Consider the following 20,707-nt stretch of genomic DNA (forward strand, 5'->3'; position numbering starts at 1 on the left):
CAGCCGTGTTCTCTGAACGCCTTCTCCTCCCTGAGGCCAAGGGTGTCCCTCACAGCCAGGTGGAGCGTGTGTGCCATACAGTGGATGTTCACACACTCCAACACTGACTCTACCACTGCTACTGTGTTGGAGCCATTGTATGTCACAATGAAGCCCCAGGTGAGGTGTGGCAACCCACCTATCCACTCCTCAATTTGGCACCTGACTACAGCTGGAGCAGGCGGTGTGCTAAGCACAGCAAGATAAGGGTTAAAAAAGAGATGCACCTGTTCCAGAGAAAACAGGGGAGGGGGCAAATACAAAACAAAACAACTGGCAGCTGCTAAGCTGAGGACTCTAATCTCGGCTCAGCCAAGATTTAAAAGCAGCAGCCACCACAGAGGCAAAAAAGGTGGGGAGATAGTGGGGGTTAGGGAAATGGGCCAGAGAGGCCTCTCAGGCCAAACAGCCTGTCCCACTGGCCCAGAGCAGGAGAGAGGAGAGAAAGACAGTCACTCACTCACTGGGGGTGGGGGGGAGGGACAGCAGCAGAAGCACATATACAGTCACACCAGGAGAAAAAAGGTTTAAAGCAGAGGAGAAGCGGGTGTGGGGAGCAGAAAAACAGGTAAGCAGAGGGGGACTGAAGAGAAAAAGCACAGCACAAGTCTGCAGGCAGACTCTCACCAGCAAGCAGCAGCAAGTGTCACTCAGCCAGCCAAGAAGGACAGCAGCAAGAGTAATTTTGCAAGGCCAAAGGCTTGCCTTTAAATAGAACTTGAAATTCCCTCCTTTTGGAGCCCCCACCTTTGCCCTCCCTGCTGGCCAATAGGCTGCCAGTTCTCAAGGAATGGCACCACTGCAGAACCTACCAGACTAATCAGGCCAATCAGGGAAGCATGAGCTGGGCAAATGAAATCAAGCCACAAGTGACACAAAATGGAGGATCGCACCTAAAATGGAGGCCTGAGCCTTCAAACCGGTTTGAACCGAACCAGGCTCGATTGGTTCAAACTCGGTTCAGCATTGCCAATGCAATGCCCAGTTTGGTTCTAATTTGAACCTTCGAACCGAACCATTCAAACTTGAACCAGTTTACCCATCCCTAACAGGCTGACACCACATAGTTCTTTGGAATGTGTAGATTGGTCTTTGGCGTATCAAAAATCAGAGAGAAAGCTAAGTGAAATAGTGTGTGTGTGCGTGCGTGTGTGTGAGAAAGAGCGATAGATGCTGTATTGCAAAGACTTTCCATTCATGGCACACACACACACACAAACACACAAAACCCTGTGAAAACCAATAGCCACATTGCAAAGTGTGCAAGGTAAAATTATCATATTTTAAAAATTATTTTACATTTATGTTCTGTTCTTCCTCCAAGGAGCCCAGAGTGGTGCACATAGTTAAGTTTCTTCTCACAACAACCCTGTGAAGTAGGTTAGGCTGAGAGAGAAGTGACTGGCCCAGAGTCACCCAGCAAGTATCATGGATGAATGAGGATATGAACACGGGTCTTCCCGGTCCTAATCCAATACTCTAGCCACTGCACCGTAGTGTATCATATTTATACTACCCTATCCAAAGGCTCAGGGCGGTGCAAACTTACTTTGAGAGATATAGCGCAAATAATAACCACAAGGAGGCAGTAAAAGCCGTAAACGTTATACAGTATAAGCAGTTTTTAAATAAGGTTGTATAGCCTGCCAAATGCCCCAACACAGTTTTCTGTTTTTAGTAAACTGTAGCATGCCCATGGTAAGGTTAGATCATGCTGTAAAATGTACAGGGCTGAGAATTAAACAATCATGCCAAAGTCTATGTCCAAACATCAAATGGAAAAAGTAGAGCATTCTCTGTAACAGCACCCATTCAAATGGATGCAGGGAGTGATGACAAGGGGGGAATTAATTTTGCTTGTTTCATAAATGCTGGTAGTGTCGAAAGTAGAGTTGAGACCAAGTTGCTTGATCTGAAGGAAAGTGCCACTGGAATACATTTCATGTAATTTGTAAGATGTCTGAAGAGAACAAAAATCGTGTGGAGAAATTTACAAAAGGTTGCCAGTAACAATGCTGTCACAGTTCCTGGAATGTGCTGTGTAAGTACTAACTTTCATACTCCCATTTTTCCAAATGGAAGGCCTGTTGCTACATTTAAAAAAGCATTTGTTGCATACAGTCCTCTAGACCCCTTTGAGGCTGTGCAGTTAAGGGGAAATCATGTTTTCCCACCACTGGGTGTGCTAAATTTTATACTGGGGGAAAGACAATTTGACTGCTGTGAAAAGCAAGATGGGTGCATTTGCAACCATTTGCTATGAACCATGCTGCTAGCCATTCATTCAGCCAGCATGTCCCTGCATAATGCTACCCAATCCACCACATGGCATCCGAAGGCAAGGCCACCACTGCACAGTGTCTTCTCCCACAGGCACTGGGCAATGATGGAAACTTCGCGGTCAGTCCCTACCACATGAGCGGTCAGTGAGGAATTAAAAATCCTGGAGTTTTGGTAGAATAGTATGCCACGTATGGTAAAACATAGGAACATATGATAATTCTTTATTCAGTCACTGACCAGAAAAAGGAGAAGAAAGAAAGGAAAAGAAAAAAGCATCAAAACATCAGAATGTAACAACAGTATCCAACAGCTATACTACTACTGCTGCTGCTGCTGCTGCTGCTGCTGCTACTACTACTACAAATATTAATATACTGCTCTTCAACAAATTTCTCAAACAGAGAGGTTAAAGGGCTGTCGCAGATGTCATAGCTTGTCAAATCCTGTTGGGGGCCACATTATATGTAACAGCAGCATCTTGATCTGAAAGTAAATAGCTAATTCAAGATTGATCTAAATAGCCAAAGCAGTGTCTTATATGTGGATCAATAAGAGCAACCCAAAAGTCATTAAAAATTTTCCAGTAAAATAAAATATGAGTAATTGACTATGAGAAACACCTCTATCGGGCAGTAGTGATATAGGAAGATGCTGAAAGGCATCATCTTATACTGCACAGGAGGAGGCAATGGTAAACCCCTCCTGTATTCTACCAAAGACAACCACAGGGCTCTGTGGGCGCCAGCAGTCAAAATTGACTTAACGATACACTTTAGCTTTAATTGACTCAACAGCTTTGTCACCACACAAAGACGCACTGAATACGGAATTTTTGGAAATGCATTGAAGCAAGCTAAAGATAATATTCTCCTATATTTCGGAACTACAAGTGAATTTAAATATCTGGCAGGTGGAACCTCAAATAAGGACATACTGTAAACAGACATAGGAACATAGAGACATAGGAAGCTGCCTTATACCAAGTCAAACTATTGGTCTGTCTAGTATCAGTATTGTCTACAGACTGGAAGTGGCTTCTCCAAGGTTGCAGGAAGGAGTCTCTCCCAGCCCTGTCTTGAAGATGCCAGGGAGGGAACTTGGAACCCCCTGCATGCAGATGCCCCTCCCAGAGCAGCCATAACCCCTAAGGAGAATATCTTCCAGTGCTCACATGTGGTCTACCATCCAAAGGCAAACCAGGGCAGACCTCGCTTAGCAAAGGGGACAATTCATGCTTGCTACCGCAAGATCAGCTCTCTTCATACTGCCACATATAGTAGATATGTGCAGTCTTGGCCCTGCCAGCCAGTGGACTTAGGCTCATGATCTCCAGGGAGAGGCATATCGAATGGGAAGCAAAACTGAGGCATGATGGGAGCTGATGTATACTGGGCTAGCAACCCCCTAAGTTCAGACATATGCATTGGAATGTAGCCCTGAGACCATGATGTGATCAGCTACATGTATTTTCCCCTGCAATCATGAATGCAAGAAAATGCCTTATGATATATAATATAAAACTTCCCTCAAGTGATTATGGTGATGAGCTGGATGTGGGCTAACAATCTGAGGTTAAATCTGGACAAGATGGAAGAAAAGTAAAAAAGTCAGTTGGGACAAGGTGATTCAAATCAGCTCTGAATGGGGTTGTGCTCCCCTTGAAAGAGCAAATGCACAGCTTGGGGTGCTGCTGGACCTGTTTCTGCTTTTGGATGCTCAGGTGGAAGCGCTGGCCAGGGGTGCTTTTGCACGGCTTCAGTTAGTGCACCAGCTGCATAACTTTCTTGAGAAGGCAGATCTGGCCATGGTTACCCAATCCAGTCATGTCTGGCTGGATTACTGCAATATGCTTTTTGAGAGGCTGCCCTTGAGGAATATTCAGAAACTGCAGCTAGTGCAGAATGTAGCTGCCAGGTTCTCTCTGGAATTGTTCGTTCAGACCATATTACAGTTATTTTGAAAGAGCTGCACTGGCTGCCAATTTGTTTCCAGACCCAGTTCAAGGGTCTGATCATTACCTTTAAAAATCTTAACGGTTTGGGCCCTGTATATCTAAAGGACCAGCTGCTCCCAAGGGTTTCTGCCTGCTTAAGAAGGTCATCAGGAGGGCCTTTATTCCATGTGCTGACACTGAAAAAGGTTAAATGGTTATGCATGTGGGACAGGGCCTTCTCTGTTGTTGCCCCCAGGTTCTGGAATGCTCTCCCAGCGAATGTTCGCTCTGACATCTGTGGCTGCTTTAAAAAACAACAACACTAAAGACCTTTTTATTTCTTCAGGCTTTTACCCCTTACATTAGGCCCCTACTTCTCCTGCTTCTCTCCTGCTTCTGTTTGTCTCCTGCTACTCTCCTGCTTCTGTTTGTCTTTTTTATGGTGATTTTTTTTTTTTTTTGGTCCTTTATGGTTTTTACTGTTAAACTGATTTTAAGGTTTTAAATGTGATTTTAATGGAGTTTTATTGTATTTTAACTTTTGTAAACTGCTGAAAATAATAATACAATTTTGCCACGTGTGTGTGTGTGTGTGTGTGTGTGTGTGTGTGTGTGTGTGTGTGTGAACACAGATCACAGAAAGATGAGCAGCCTGTACTGGAAATAAAACCAGAGACAGTTGTCAATGCTAGAAGGGTGCCTGACCTGCCCACTGCACACACACCTGTCTCCTTCTCTCTCCCAGTGAGCAATGCTTCCTGGTGACTCTCGTGTACTTGACTAGAATAGAGAGTATTGTATGAGCTGGGAAGGCTTTGCCTTCTTGTATGTGAAAGAAGTGGAACCTAAACACGAATTTATCTCCGTACTGTCCCACCAGCAACACATAAAGGATATCTTGTGCAAGGACAGAAAACCCTTTTTGTTTGGCAGTTCTGTAGTGGTGGGCTTCTTAAATGAGGCTGGTAAGAGCAGCCCTTTGAGTTCAGCTGAAGAACAAAAATGCAGGCCCATCTCACAATTAAGCACAGCATCAAACTGAGAAAGGATCAATTGAGCCTAGAGGAGAAAGCTCCCCATGTGACAGATTCCAGAAAGTACGTGATACACCATGCCCAGAGCTAGTACACGCCTGCTGTGTTTCCCAGTACATGATTAATTTGACTCAGGGCAGCAGGCTGCAGGCAAGGAATCTGCAGCACAGGCTGGAAAGCTTTAACTCTTGGAAGGCTGGCTGCACAGCTGAACAGGAAACAGAAACAAAGGGACTGAGGGCGGCAGGAGAAGTGGCAGTGGGTGGGGTGGGAAGAAGAGGAGCAGAGGTTTTTCATTTGGGGATGGCCAGATCTTGGCTGAAATACTCCAAACAAAGCCACAAATGAGGCACAATCTATTTTCATTTTCATGACAGCAGTTTTGCTCTCCTCTTCCCCAAGGTGGTCTTTTTCTCTGTGAACCATTTTGGTTTGAACAAAGCAACTAAGCAATGATCTGTTTCTGGATTACCCTCTCATATAATTCCAGTCGCCATCGTAAGTCCTCCAGCACTTCTGTTTCTCACAATCAGACTATGTAAGTGCGGGAGTGGGGTGCTGCTGATGTTCCTACATCTAGTGCCTAGTAGGTTTGGATAGATTAGACATGATTCCCCCTTCAGCCTCTTTAACTGAAGGGAGAGGAGCAGAAGTTTGCCATATTGCCATGAAACAGACTGAGGGAGCTGCAACATGGGCAGAAGACTGCGGAGAGGAGAGAGCTGAGCCAGCGTTTCGTAAACTAGGCGCCAAACCAGGTGGCTGGAGGCAGTGTTAGCCTGGCAACTCCGTCTCCTTGAAATATTTTCTTGGGGATGGAGTGGTTTGTAGCTGAGAAATTATGGGAGGAGAGGGAATGCCTAACCCTTCTTTTGCCGGTCACTTTCGCCCTAGAGCGGCCTCCAGTCTCTCCAAGGCTCAAGCCCTGTAGCAGTAAAGTAAACATGGTTTTGAAATATTGGGAGGAGCAGCCTGGGGGAAGTGAGTGAATTTCCAGGCGGGGGGTGGGGGGGGTGGGATAGTGAAGCACTTCCCGGCAGGGGAGGGGGGCAGAAGCGCTTCCTTTGCTCCAAATACCCCTTCTGAAGCTACTTTTCCCCCAGAAAGAGCAACTGTTGGCCTTTTGATTATCACATATTCCTGCGATGTATATGCATTTTATCTTACATAGGAACATAGGAAGCTGCCTTCTACTGAGTCAGACCATTAGTCCATCTCGCTCAGTATTGCCTACCCAGACTGGCAGCAGCTTCTCCAAGGATGCAGGCAGGAATCTCTCTCAGCCCTAATTTGGAGATGCCAGGGAAGGCAGGGGATTTATCATTAGATTTATATACCACCTTTCATTAAAAAATAATCCCAAGGTGGCTCACAACATATTTAGAAATGGTAGAAAACAAAACAGTACAAATATTAACTTCAAATATTTAAAATAGTACCAGGCCCTGGTTTATATGCTTGGAGTGCTGAAGTTTCTCAGTAGCAAGGACTGTGTGTTATTAGTGTACAAGTACAACCTGGCTGACCAATGCAAGCCCATGGGGTGGGAAGAAGACAGTTCTCTCAAGGAAAATCCTAGACCCCTCTGGAGTGTTCGATACACATAAATTCCAAGCAGCCTCCAATGAGCTCTAAAAGATCAGGCTCTCAACTTTGGAGGACCAGCAGCCTGGGAACAGGGAGGAGAGCTGGTCTTGTGGTAGCAAGCATGGCTTGTCCCCTTAGCTAAGCAGGGTTCACCTCGGTTGCATATGAATGGGAGACTAGAAGTGTGAGCACTGTAAGATATTCCCCTCGGGGGGATGGAGCCGCTCTGGGAAGAGCAGGTTTCAAGTTCCCTCTCTGGCATCTCCAAGATAGGGCCGAGAGAGACTCCTGCCTGCAACCTTGGAGAAGCCGCTGCCAGTCTGTAAAGACAATACTGAGCTAGATGGACCAAGGGTCTGGCTCAGTATATGGCAGCTTCCTGTGTTCCTATGTAATGGCCCATTCATCTCACCAGTAGACCAGTAGGGGAACAACTGTTTTCCTCTTGTTTTATGAAAACACATGGGGAGAGCTGGCTTCCTTCAGACTGGTCAAAGAAAGCTCCTGGGTGCAGATCTGTTTGGAAGGTAATGTCAGGAGCCACTGAGAAGTTGAAAATCATGTCCCTTGACAATCTCTAGAAAAGCATCCAGCCTTATCACTATCTCTGCCCTGTACATGAGCTGGCATCAAAGAGCAACAAGGCTGCGCAGAGAGTAAGTTCCCCACTCTGCCCTTGAGTAGTTCTTACAGCTGGTTTAGATGACATTAGCATGTATATGTATGTGAAATTAAGCAGTCTTTTTATTTATCCCTAGGTGCACCACTTTATCTTAATTACGCTGAATCTCATGCACCACTCAGTGGTCCATTCACTCAGTTTGGAGAAATCCTTCTGAAGCTCTTCATAATCTGTTTTAGATTTTACTAACTGGAGCAATTTGGTGCCACCGACTGCACTGAGACTGAATGGCTGCCAGGAGTCCCAGCAGACTACTCTAGCAAGCAAGCAGCCATCAGAGGGCTGTGAAGAGTCATAGGTTTCTTCCGTGGCTAGTTCATATTTGTCTGGATCTACTCTTGATCTCACTCTGAGGCTCCACAGGGCCTTGGGATATGCAACACATCAGAGAACCAGGTAAGTAATCAGAAGAAAGTGGAAGAGGTCTCTAGGACAGGATTGCTACACAGAGGAGAACTCTGGCAAGTGTCGCTGAATTATCTGCATTCCAACAAGGCAGCTTTATATCTAGTCCTTGTAACAACAACAATAATACCAACTTTATCTGTTGGTTGCCCCATAAGTTGGGTCTGATAAAGCTCTTATCAAAACTTGGAGCTGACAAAGTTCGTAACAAAACTTGTAAAACCTGCGCAGTCTGAGGAAATTCAGGAATCTGTAGAGGAAAGGGCAACTTGCTATTGGAGAGCAGGGCCTTACGGTAGTCATAGACAATATTGTTTGGGACAAATGCCTATAGATGGTGAACTTTGCTCGTTGAGGGTCAAATAATTGTAATTAGGGGGCGTTGTTGTACCCCTCCTCTAAGAGACCCAGGCGTGGTTATAAACACAGGCAGTTTCCGGGAATAACTGATGACTTCACAGGTTTAAAATACAAATAAAAATATATTATACTGTTTACAAAATGAGGCTTGAGTTATTATTAAATAATATGGACATGTCATGTGGGCATTCCCACATGACACAGAACATGCTAGGTGATTCATGTGACTGGGCACTAATACATAACCTTTATTATAAATTATTATTATTATTATTATTATTATTATTATTATTATTAATTCAATTTCTATACCGCCCTTCCAAAAATGGCTCAGGGCAGTTTACAAAGAGAAATAAAACAAATAAGATGGCTCCCTGTCCCCAAAGGGCTCACATTCTAAAAAGAAATATAGAACACACACCAGCAACAATCACTGGAAGTACTGTGCTGGGGGTAGATAGGGCCAGTTACTCTCCCCCTGCTAAATAAAGAGAATCACCATGTTAAAAGGTGCCTCTTTGCCCAGTTAGCAGGGGAATGCCCAGTTAGCAGGGGAGAGTTAACTAGATAACTAGAGTTGATCCTTGAATATGTTGTAGACTAATAGATTCTTTAATATGTATGTAACTAAATAGTTGATTAAGCAACAATGATAAACTAAATAGTCAGCTGGGTGATTAACTAGGTAATGAATGAATTCAGTACCTAACTAAACATAAGGAGCTAATTCCTAAGCTATTAACTCCTATGAAAGGTGGGGAAAGGACAGCAGTGAGGGGCATGTTAATAGAAAATGGAGGAAGCATAGCTACGAACAAGGCCAAAGTGTCAGAGAAGGAATAAGGAAAAGAATGGAGTGGAGAAATACCCAAAGCAAAAGAGAAATTAGTGCCATAGGGAGGCTTAGAGACCAGTCGGAGAACAGCAGGAAAGAGAGTGTCACTAACAGACAGAGAAAGGTCCAGAGGGAGAGCAGGAAGGGATGAGCAATGGACCTGAACTCATTCAGGTAGAGAAAGCAGATTTAAAGAGGCCCATCTGGACTTCTGAGGAGGGCAGTGGGGCCAATTTGAAGCAAGAGTCCAAACAAGCTCAAAGAGAAGGATTAGGAAAAGTCAGGGAGAAACAGTATCATGCAGTGAGGGGAAGGCTGCTAACCAGCATTCCTGCTGTGAAGCAATTCTAAGGCAGAGCTATGTAAATGCTGGGAGAGGGATGGATTTTGGGGCTAGGAACCTGTACTAAAGGTGGTTCCTGCTGAGCCAGCTGGGTGCCACCATTGGGATGGAGGGCCATTTCAGAGTTCTGAGAAACCTTGCAACCAGAGAAGATGGTTTTTAAATGGAGGAGGTGGGTGCTGACCGGGATTTAAAGAGAAACTGGGGCTATTCTCATGATCAGCAAAAATCAGGCGAGCCTCCACTAGCCTGATTTTTGCTGATTGTGAGAACCACCAGGCTCGGCTGCGAGCCCAGTGGTTCTAGAGTGGGCAACCCGCTCAAGTACCCCTCCCCTTAGCCCGGGTTTGCGGAGCGAGCACGCCACAAATCCAGGCTATCTGATCGTGAGTAGCCACGGCGCGGCTCCATGGCATGGCTACTTACAAGTAGACCCCCGGAGGGGAGGCGAAAAGCCGCCTCCTGGCTCCGGGGGTCTCCCCAGTATGCCCTGCGTGCTCGTGTAGGGCATACTGGAGCTTCCGGGGGCCACATAGCTCCCAAGCTTCCCAGCCCCCACCGGCTCCGTCACGGAGCCGGCAATCATGTGTGCGGCTGATCTGGCCACCCAGGGCTCCCTCCCCAGTCATGTGCGGGGAGAGCAGGCTTAGCCCACACTCGGAAAAACTGGGTCTCACTGATCGTGAGTCCCGGTCCACTGTTTGAATACCCCTGAATGGGGAAATTGGTGGGAAATTGGTGCCCAAAGCACACATGCCCCTCACAGCTTAAACCTACAGACTGCTTGCACTCTTGCGAGAGCATAGACCATTGATAGATATCCAGTACTTCTTACCCTATCATGATAGGGCTCCCATAAAAACTGGGTTACACTCTAGAAAATGGTTCAGATTCTCATGAGTGTGGTTTTTTAGGGTGCACCTATGAGTCAAGGGTCCCTATGGGGATCCTCTTTTTACTCTGGGGAGGAGTTGAACACCTTACCAGAGAAAGGGGCTGGTTCCTTTCTTCATCTCTACTGTTGAAAAACAGTTTATTCTGGGAAGGAGTTGGAGAATTCTACTTCTTCTGGGGAAAGGGCTGGTCTCCCTTCCCACTCTCTTTTGTAAAAATCTTCTGGTCTGGCTTATGGACACACACACACACACGCGCGGTATAGAAAAGGGGAAACCCATAAAAGACTTCTGAGGGCTGTGGAAGGGAGGGATGACCTCTATCGCCATCTCCTGGTTTCAGCAAGATGCATTGCACAAGAGGTCTGGCAGCCTGAATCTTTGGAACTACACAAGGCAGCTCTGAACTGGATTTTTGGGGTTGGAACAGTTACACAACTTGTTGAAAAGGGGGCCAGCTTTGGCTTCCCATGGTAATGGTGGTTCATTGACACTTCCAATAGGAAGGCGATTGGAATACTTGGAAAAGTTTCAAGTATTCATATGATTTTATTCAAGTATATATTTAAGTATTCATTTGAGTTTCATATGATGCTAGACAAGAACCAGATAAGAGAGGAGGATTCCATGGACAAGCCCGGAATCTTCTGCGAGGGAATCCCAGAGATTTGGAGGGCCCTGTGGCTTTCATGTGGATATGAAAGGATATGTCCTGGTATGCACTGAGTTTGGTAAACTTGTTCTGGATTCTTTAGGACAATGGAGACAGAATCTGGGGATGCTTGAGGATTGCTGGGAAATAGCCATATGGTCAGCTAAGTTTGGAATGTTGGGGCATCCTTGGCAAACGCTCAAAGGGATGAAATGCATTATTCATGCTTCTTTCTCCATTGACTCCCTCAGCTAGTCCTAGTATTAATGATAAAACACTGGGTTGTTCCTGAACTATTTCTTCTCAGACTCGTGTCACCCATGACCAGCACCTCTGTGAGGATGCAAAAGGGAAAAGGTGGCGTACTGTCAGGTCCAAAATTGAGACCCCGTAAAAGGTTATGTCAGACTCAGTCATTTGGGTGTGTTCCTTCTTCAAAGGCTGGTTCTTTAGGGTGAGGTGTTATATGGACTTCCAGATTTGCAATACACTGGCATAGATATGCCTACCTCTCACTTCTGACTTTGGCTAAAATGAAATATTTCTCTTCCTGGTGTGATTTATTTCACCTACAAATGCTTAGGACAAGTATTCAAAAGGAAACCCGTTAACACCTGCAAAATGCCCATCAAAAAGAATGGAAGATAAATGTGTTCACTCTGCTAATAAGGGAGAGAAATGCTCAGCCTTTATGATGTTCTTGATCTCTTTGTTCCATTAAATATGTATGTTTGGGAGCTCCATTTGATTAACCTGTTTTAGAGACCAGATATTGAGAGAGGCAATGTTTCTCCCTTCTTTTTATTTATTCCCTCTCTCTTTAGAGGAAACTGGCAATGGGACAAAGTCTCCAGTATCGGCACATTCCTGTGATCCTTGATCTTTTTTCATGGCAACAATGGCATTAGAATATTACCCAGATGTTGACGTGATGGATGCCCAAGAGAAAACATGTCTCTGAATTTCCAGTAAGGAACCGGCCTGACTGGTAAAAGACAGTGGCTGATATTACTCTGTTTGGAATGTCAGCCCTTGTATGAAATCAGGCCAGCGCATGCATGGTGGAAGGGACAGGATCGAATTATAGATGGCCATTGTCTTTGCTGATCCCTGAAGAGGTCAGTGCAGCTTGTGAGATAATTCAAATGCTGCAAGGTGACAAGGTTTCTGAATTCTTTGCTACTGCTGTTATAGACTGGAGGGAGGATTTGTACAACTCATTTGCAGTGAGATCCATCACCTCCAAAGTCCATCTAGGAGTTAATGGTTGCGGGTAAGATTCATGAGAGGGGATCCTACAAAGCTTCTGACCCTAAGGGCTTCATATTACAAGAGACTTTGTCCGCTGTCTCTTACTGCAAGCAGAACTCTGGGGAAGTGGGCAGGCAGATTATTGCTCAGACAAAAACCTGGAAGCTACTGGAAGCTTATTTTCCTAGCAGAGTAACCAGTGGGTAGTCAGGAGAGTAGTAGGTATAACTAACTGACTAGGCAAGCAGATGGCAAGAGAAAACAAGCCCTCTGCAGAAGGCTGAAGTATGTGAGCAGCTAATTCCTGGGGCTGAGGGCATAGGTTCAAGATACATCTCTCCTCCAGGTCCTAACTAAAATGTACTTAACTGATCTTTGGCATGTTATTTGAACTGCCAATAACTGCAACACATGTACTGATACCCAAGCAACTGAGTCTTCCTCCACACGCTCCCACAAGTTTATTATGCTGGTACAACACCACCAGTATAGTTCAGCTGGAGAGCATTTTCAATGTTCCACCATTATAAGCCCTGAACATTCTATTGCTTATAAAGTCAAAACCATTTGTCCAATCTGCCTCACCATCAGCACACATTCACTAGGTGACAAGAGACACCTCCCCTGCAAATTTGGTGAAGTTTCGTTGGAAAATGGCTTAGATAGTGCAGTTTAAAGCATTTCTCTTTTGAATTGGAGTTTAAATGGTTGGTGACAGTCTTTCGGACTGAGGAAGTGCTGCTTAAATGATCCTGTAGGCTATTTGCATAGTTTCAGCTTTTAGACTGCATGCCAGAAAAGTGCCTTTTGTATATCCCCCTGGGACCCAATTGATTGTTAGTTTACAACTGATCCCCAAAGTTGGGTTTTAAGAGGCATCTTTAGTGCTTACAGAGTCTGTGCAGTAGCAAGTTTGAGGTTACAGTGCCCACAGCGCTACCCACAATAAACATGGAGGTTGACTCACAGCTCTGCCCCTCCAGGTACCTGCTGCCCTTAACTTGCTGTCCACTGCTGCCGCTTCTGCCCTCTGTTCCTGCCTTCTTCTGTTCTGGTGTGTACTGCTCACCCATTCTGCCATGTGCCTCCCTGCTGGCTTCCCCAGCCTCATGTGTGGAGGCCATCTGAGCCCTGGGGGCAGAGCAGCTGACAGAGAATGCTCCCATCTGCTGCTCTCTTCTGGTGTGTGCCCCTCAGTCATTCGGGTGCATGCCTCACCTCGACCCCCAGCCCCGGCAAGCTGGCATTCCCTGCTGACTGCCCCAGCCTCCACTCCCAGAACTCAGATGGCCTCCAGATATCCCACAATGCACCACATGGCATGCATGATGCATTGGGGGATTCCCCCAGGATATGGGTGCTCTAGGCACCTGTCTGTGTCTCCTGGGGCTGATCATACCCCCAGTGAACACACAACCCCAGTGTGTTCACTCAGCTCACTCATGCCCTTAACTCCGGCTAAGAGCTGGGTTTAAAAGTGGGACTAGGTGGCTCACATTGCCTTGATCAGAGATGCATCAGGCATAAATTCATCAGGGGCATCCCTAGGGTGTTTCCCTAGGATTAGGGGAACTGTACCTGTTAAATGTCTGCCTGGATGCATCCCTCCCCAGTCCAATGTCCAATCGAAATGCCAAGGCAAACTGTAGGTGCATGGAGCCTCATTTCTAAAGCCATCATCATATACCAGATTGACAAAGTCTTTACAGCTTATATGGCACAGAAGTTAAGATGGGCACCTTAACTTGCGATTTCCATTCCTTTTAGAGCACAAGTGAAAATGTAAAGCAGCTTAACTAACTCTCATTTTAAACCAAAGGTTTTTGGATTACTGGATATTAATTAGCTGTGGCATTGCTAGTCTGTAAATCTACTTTTAACACCCCTAACTACACCCATCCTTAAGATATTCCACTAGACATATCAAAATTATTTTGGTTTCTTCAGAACTCATCTTGGTTCAGTTTAGGCTAAATTTCAGTGGCAGCTCTAGCCCTCGTACATTTGAAATTGGTTTTCTCTGAAACTCAAGTGAATCAGTCAGGATTTCCAAGTTTAAAAGGGTACAACTGAATTTCCTCACAGACCTCACTGACAACTAGGGATGCTTGGAGGTCTTCCATTCCATTATTGTTCCATGGGTTCACTGTGGCCTATGATCTACTCCACTTGTCTTCTAGTTTAGCTCGGAGAATGATTAAAATCAGTTTCAGAATTGAATTGACATGTGTCAATTCATATTTACATGGTTATTTAATTAAATGTGCTCCCAAGGGTTGCTGCCCACCTGACGAGGTCATCTGAGGGGTCTCTGCTCCCAGTGCAGACAATGAGGGAGGCTCGGTTGTCATGCATGCGGGACAGGGCCTTCTCTGTTGCTGCCCCCATACTCTGGAATGCTCTCCCGGTGGCTATTTGCTCCTCGGTCTCCATCACAGTTTTTAGAAAGCGTGTTAAATCTTGGCTTTTTACCCAGGCTTTTATATGATTGTCTCGACAGCTGCTTCTTTGTATTTTTTACAGTTTTTATGCTGGTGTTTTAAATCTTTTTAGTCAGATTTGTTTTATATTTTCGCTTAATATTTTAATGGTGTCATTTTTATAGTTTTGTTTTTACTTTTTGTGTAAACCACCTTGGGATTGTTTTAATGAAAAGTTGTATACAAATTTAACAATAAATAAATACATACATACATACATACATACATAAATGACACATCAGGGTTGCTGCACATCAGGGTTGTATTAAAAAAATGTTAGTCATGAATGACTATGCATTATTAAAACCAATGAGACAAATTAGTTCAGAACAATTTCAGTCCCAATATTTCGGTGGCTGACATGATGCTCAGCCCACTGCCTCTATAATGGTCTGCCCTGAGGCTGCTGCAGAGGAAACCCCAGCACTGTTTGGAAGCAGCAGTTGTGGATGCTGCGTTTTTGGAGGTTTCCCTGTTTGCAACAAACAGTGGTTCATCATCATGTCAGTCAATGGGCCTTCATCATAACTAAATTTATTTGGATAGAACCCAATTTTTGCAAACTGGCAAGCTTTGCTTTCGCAGTGGTCTGAGCAAAGTTCAGAAATAGGCAAGTAGTTCTAATGGAGCCTACTTTCTGCTTCTTTTAACTGGTGGCTCTAAGCTAGGACCCCTTCCCTTGTTCAAATTTGATCTGTTTCTGACCATCAACACATGACTTCTAGTTATTTCTATACTTTAAGTGGCTTTTATCTTGAATCAACATGGTGGATCAAAGAAAAATAACACTGTTGGGGTTTCCTAAGAGCCCCTTCCTTGTGCTATGAATTTGGTTTGTGTCCAACCATTAGCAAAAAAACAAACAAAAACAAAACAAAACCCCCCACAAAAACCTCAATAACATCAGGGTCCCCTAGGAATCCCTCCTATGTGCTGTGAATTTGGTTTGTATCCAACAGTCAGCACATGGATTAAAAAGAGGTGTTGACCACACTTTGAGGCTATTCTCATGATGGGGGAAAACTCAGCTAAAGGAGCCCCGCTCGGTTTTCACCCATCATGAGAATCACTGGGCTCGCGGGCAAGCCTGGTGGTTCTCTGGCAGCTAGCCCACCAAAGTAGCCCTCCCCTTAAATGAAGTTAGCAGGCCTCATTTAACAGCATGACTCCGTGCCTCAGCGACTCATGAAGAAACCCCCACTGGGAGGCTCAAACAAGCCTCCCGGTCTCGGGGGTCTCCCCAGGATGCCCTGCTCACTCGTCTGGGGCATCCTGGGACTTCTGGGGGCCAGGCAGCCCCCGATCCCTACAGCCCCTACTGGCTAACGACTATTGGTCCCACCACCTCCCTGGCAGGTTTTCTGCTTCTGATATATTTAAAGAAGTTTTTGTTATTCCCCTTGACACTTGTAGCTATATGTTCCTCAAGCTCCCTTTTTGCATCTCTTATTGTCTCCTTGCATTTCTTTTGCCAGAGTTTATTTCCCTTCCTGTTCTCTTCATTTGGACAGGACTTCCATTTTCTGAAGGAAGTCGTCTTCCCTTTTATAGCTTTCCTGACTCTACTTGTTAACCATGCTGACGTCCTCTTGAACCTGGTGGTACCTTGCCTCCTTCTAGGGATACATTCTTCTAGTATTGTAGTTTTAAATAGATTCCATGCTTTCTAGATTGATTTGACCCTCCTGACCCTCCTGAACAAATTTGTTCCCTGAGAGGCAGGAGCTCTTTGCACTGGGTGCACACCCAGGACTTCTGCCCCTCAGGCAGATAGTCATACAAGAAACACTCTGTGCAATTCACTGGGAAGTACCCCACTCCCCTACTTGCATTCTATCTTCTTAACTGGTTTGATTGGATATTTAGAATATGTAGAGCTTATTTATATGAAAGATTGGTCTTTGCTGAAGTTATCAGCTAAGTAAAGGTTTTAAGCTCTGTCCTCCAAGAAAATTACAGGAGTGGTGTAGAACTCACCTTCTCCTTGTGCTGCGTGTCTCCTCTGTGATGAAGGGGGACCACTTGTGTCCCCCTTCATACTAAAGCATAATACTAAATCATTGTTTCCATTTTTCAGAGGAAGAACTAAAAAAAGGTTCATCGCTTGCCTAAAGAAACCACTGGAGGGAACAAAACAGAAGCCATTTCTCCCATCGTGATGGAGACTTAAAATGAGATCAGCCTTCTGAAAGAAGTCAAGCTTAATAGAATCACTGCAACAGACAGAGAAAGGGGTCTGGAGTGCCAGTAAAAGAACAAAAGCTTTGAGAAAAGGGTGCACCCCCCCCCAAGAAAAACCCTAGGAGCTAGCTTGGAGAGGTGGGGAAACAAAGACCTGAGTACATAACCAAAAGGAAGAACCTTCCATCACTAGCACATTTTGCTTTAGGCTTTCAAGTTGAGTCAGATGATGAAAGCAAATACAGGAAAATTCTGAAAGTGATACTTCTCACTCAGAAAGCACATATTTCATTGTCTTAAATTCACACTTCACTGGCACACATTGCTCATACATACCGACCCCACCTGCCAAACACACACTTTCAAAATGCAGTGCACACTATCAAAGTTGTGAAATCTGATATCCTCCAAGGCAGTCTTGTACCAATCAGATAAATACTACTGGCAGCTAAGCTCCAGGTGAAAAGACAAGGCCTAGGCAAGCTAGATGATACCTATTGAATGATTGGGGCCTGCATGTTGTTTAAAAATAGAAATAGCAGCTGCACAGTGCCCTGATCTGGATCAGAGTTACAGTGGGGAAAGGGTTGGGTTTGTTTGTTTTTAAAAACTCTGCCTCCTACATGATCCAGGTCCACATCTCTTCCCCCACCACCACCACGCCTGCAGCTGCTATTTGTGCTGGGAGAAAATCTCCCATTGGTGCCATGTTTTCTACTTGTAAGATGTTTTTCTAAGCAGGGGAATATTCAAAGCTGTGAACTAGCACCTTAATTCTGAAGTGCTCCAGTACTTGTGCAAACAAGGCCTCCTTCATCTCAGGAACACAAAAGAGCTCATGCAGATCAGAAGAGTTCCCTCCTGCTCATCCCACCTCCTACTTCTAAAGCTGCTACAATCCTGTGCACCCTTATGTAAGGAACAATAGCTTCTCTACTCAGACTAGGTCACGTTAGGGGAATGATAGCTGAGTCATCCCTGCTGAGCTGCCTGGGTGGGCTCCTCATAAAAGTATTCTGTATTCTGGTAGATTACTTCGCTGCCACCAAGCACTTCAAATTTTTAGAGATTGGACTGCCTGGGCTAGAGTGCTTTAGGCCAGGGTTCTCTCTTTGCCTTATTAGTGGGCAAATATATATATTTTTTAAGAAAAACACCTGCTCCCCATGTGTATGCCTGCATGTGGTGAGAGCTGGTGTGAGCTGGCTTAGCAGTCCTTTTTGAAGATGGTTTGCACTAGAGGCTTTCCCCAAGCCTTTCCCAGAGTCAGGCAAACACACTGAGGGGACTTGGAAAAACAAAAACAATTTATTAGGTTGCTGAAACCCAGTTGGTCTTAGGCTTCAGGTTTTTGGTTGCACTTAGAAACATTTAGAGCCAGGTCTCACGGTCAGTGAGACCCAGTTTAGCTAAGCCCACTCTCCCTGCACACGAGCTGGGAGGGAGCCCAGAGTGGCCAGATCGGCCGCCCACACGATTGCCGGCTCCGTGATGGCATGGCCCCCGGAAGCTCCAGTATGCCCTGCGCAAGTGCGCAGGGCATACTGGGGAGACCCCCCAGAGCCAGGAGGCGGCTTTTTGCCTCCCCGCTGGGGGTCTCCTCGTGAGTAGTTGCTCCGCAAACCGGGCTAAGGGGAGGGCTAAAAAAGTGGGCTGGCTGCTTGTAAGCCACCGGGCTTGCCTGCGAGCCTGGTGGTTTACACGATCAGCCGATTTTTGCTGATCGTGAGAATAGCCCCTTAGTTGGTTACAAGAGTATTTAGAATGCTCAGATCTTTTCTTCGGCAGCACTTAGGGAATTTAGTTACTCAGTTACAGAAACAGATACTTAGGAATGCAAAGCAAAATAAACAAAAGAAAATAACTTCTAACACAAGTCTTAATAAAAAATACTTTCTCCTGCTCTGATTTCAGATGCCACAGCCTGGCTTCATTCCCCCTTGAATCTCCCCCAAACCCTGGCGAGATCAAGCCCCTGCAAATCTCTGACCCTCAAAGATTTCTGCAGACTCACCCTGAGAGGACTTGTCCAGTCTCCATTATTCCTCTCTCACCTGGGTCACACCTTTTTCTTCCAAACAGCCACCGGAGCCCTTTTGACCTGTCCCACCTGTAAATTGATTGGGTCATGACCTAGGGTCTCCAGTCTGTCAATCAAGGTCAACTGCTTCCCCTCCCCCCAGTTAACTCTATCATTGCTGGCTGCCTGTCTTTACTCTATGAGGCTATTATCATGGTCATACCAAATTGGGCTAAGGGAGCCTAGCCCAATTTGGTATGCCCGTGAGAACCACCGGGCTCACAGCCGAGCTGGGTTTTTCTCAAGCAGGTCATCCGCTTGAATACCCCTCCCCTTAGCTGAGGTTAGCGGAGCGAGCGCTCCACTAACCCGGCTTTTTTTATCGTGAGTTGCTGCGGCATGGCTCTGACGGGTCGTCTGCAAGGAGAGCAGGCTAAGCCCGCTCTCCTCGCAAACCCCATCTTGGTGGTTCCCACTGATCATGGGAATCTCCTCTATGAGTGTAAGCCCCACTAAACACCATGGGCCTTCCTTTCAAGTGAGCATGTATAGGACTGAGTTGCCCACTGCAGCGCCTGCTGGTAGCAACGACCTTGCTCAGCCTGATGAAGATGTGAGGGAAGCAGAGAGAGTCAAGGAGATGCTACTGGGTCGGCATGTTCTGGGTTGGACTTTCCCTGGCTAAGGAGAGGTGTCCTCCATTCTCACCGACAGCAACAGAGTTTCAAGCCTCTCCCTCCAACTCTATCAGAGATCGATCCCTTTCTTCCTGCTTCTAGGAGGACAGGCGGTCAGGACTGTGCTTAGGACTCTCCCCTATAAGGCCACAGTCTCCTCCTGCTGTTGAATCAAACAGGGAAGAAAGGTCTGGAGGGAGCAGAAAGGAGGCAGCAACTCCCGCTTCTTTCCCAATGGGCCACATGTTCTGTGCTAGAAAACACTTGTGCATCTCTGCAATCCTGCCTCTCCTCTGCTGCATGCATAGTCCAGAGGAAGGCAATGAACAGGAGCACAAGTACAATCTATGAAAAAGCAAAACAAAGGCTTTTCTTCTTTTACAGCTGCCTTCGCTGATCTTACAGGCATCAGCAGCAACTGGGCAAGTAGTTTAAACAAACAAACAAACAAACAAAAAACCCTTGCTCCAAGGCACATATCATGGCAGCTTCATGGCATATCATGGCACCTTCTTCTGTCACGATATGAGAATGACAATACAGATTATGTCCCTGACAAAAACAGGTGACTCTCGGTATTTGGTGGGGGTTCCATTCTTGCCTATAGGTGTGAATACAGAAAACGCAAATAACAAAACTTTGAATCAATGGGGTTTGGGGAATTAGATTCCTATGGTTTTGAAAGGGATGAAAAGGCAGGGAGGAGGCAGAAATAAGAGAAATGAAGTACTGTACCTTGCTCTTCAGGTCTCCAGCAATGCCCCCCAAATCCCCAATTCCTCTGATTATCTGTGAAAAGAAGTCCCTCATCTCTTCCAGAAGCAGTGATTAGAAAATTGGAGAAGACCTCTCTCTCTCTCTCTCTCTCTCTCCCTCTCCCTCTCTCTCCCTCTCCCTCTCCCTCTCTCAAGAGCCACAAAATGACTTTGCACTGTGAAATGGTGGCCGGAAATTACATTGGAAGTCTGGCCACTCAAACCCACAAATAGGTGAATTTTAGCCTATTTTAATATCATGGATAAAGAAACAGGGTCTGTAAGACCTATCTGTGG

At 45.6% G+C, this 20,707-nt stretch overlaps 1 long non-coding RNA gene across 6 annotated transcripts; it reads left to right on the plus strand.

The window, feature by feature from the left end:
- The first annotated feature begins 528 nt into the window (after nt 1-528).
- Nucleotides 529-18,866, plus strand: LOC128322152 (uncharacterized). 6 transcript variants are annotated; one of them, XR_008305562.1, is made up of 6 exons: nt 900-1,306; nt 1,918-2,080; nt 5,692-5,827; nt 7,635-7,954; nt 11,871-12,164; nt 16,855-18,866. It is a non-coding gene; the product is annotated as an uncharacterized LOC128322152 (long non-coding RNA). The 6 variants fall into 6 exon arrangements; XR_008305558.1 differs by having other exon boundaries at nt 5,692-5,787; XR_008305560.1 differs by having other exon boundaries at nt 5,692-5,787; nt 11,871-12,014.
- Nucleotides 18,867-20,707: the final 1,841 nt, after the last annotated feature.

Source organism: Hemicordylus capensis, chromosome 4 (genome assembly GCF_027244095.1).
Source record: "Hemicordylus capensis ecotype Gifberg chromosome 4, rHemCap1.1.pri, whole genome shotgun sequence".
Classification (NCBI taxonomy): Eukaryota; Metazoa; Chordata; class Lepidosauria; order Squamata; family Cordylidae; genus Hemicordylus; species Hemicordylus capensis.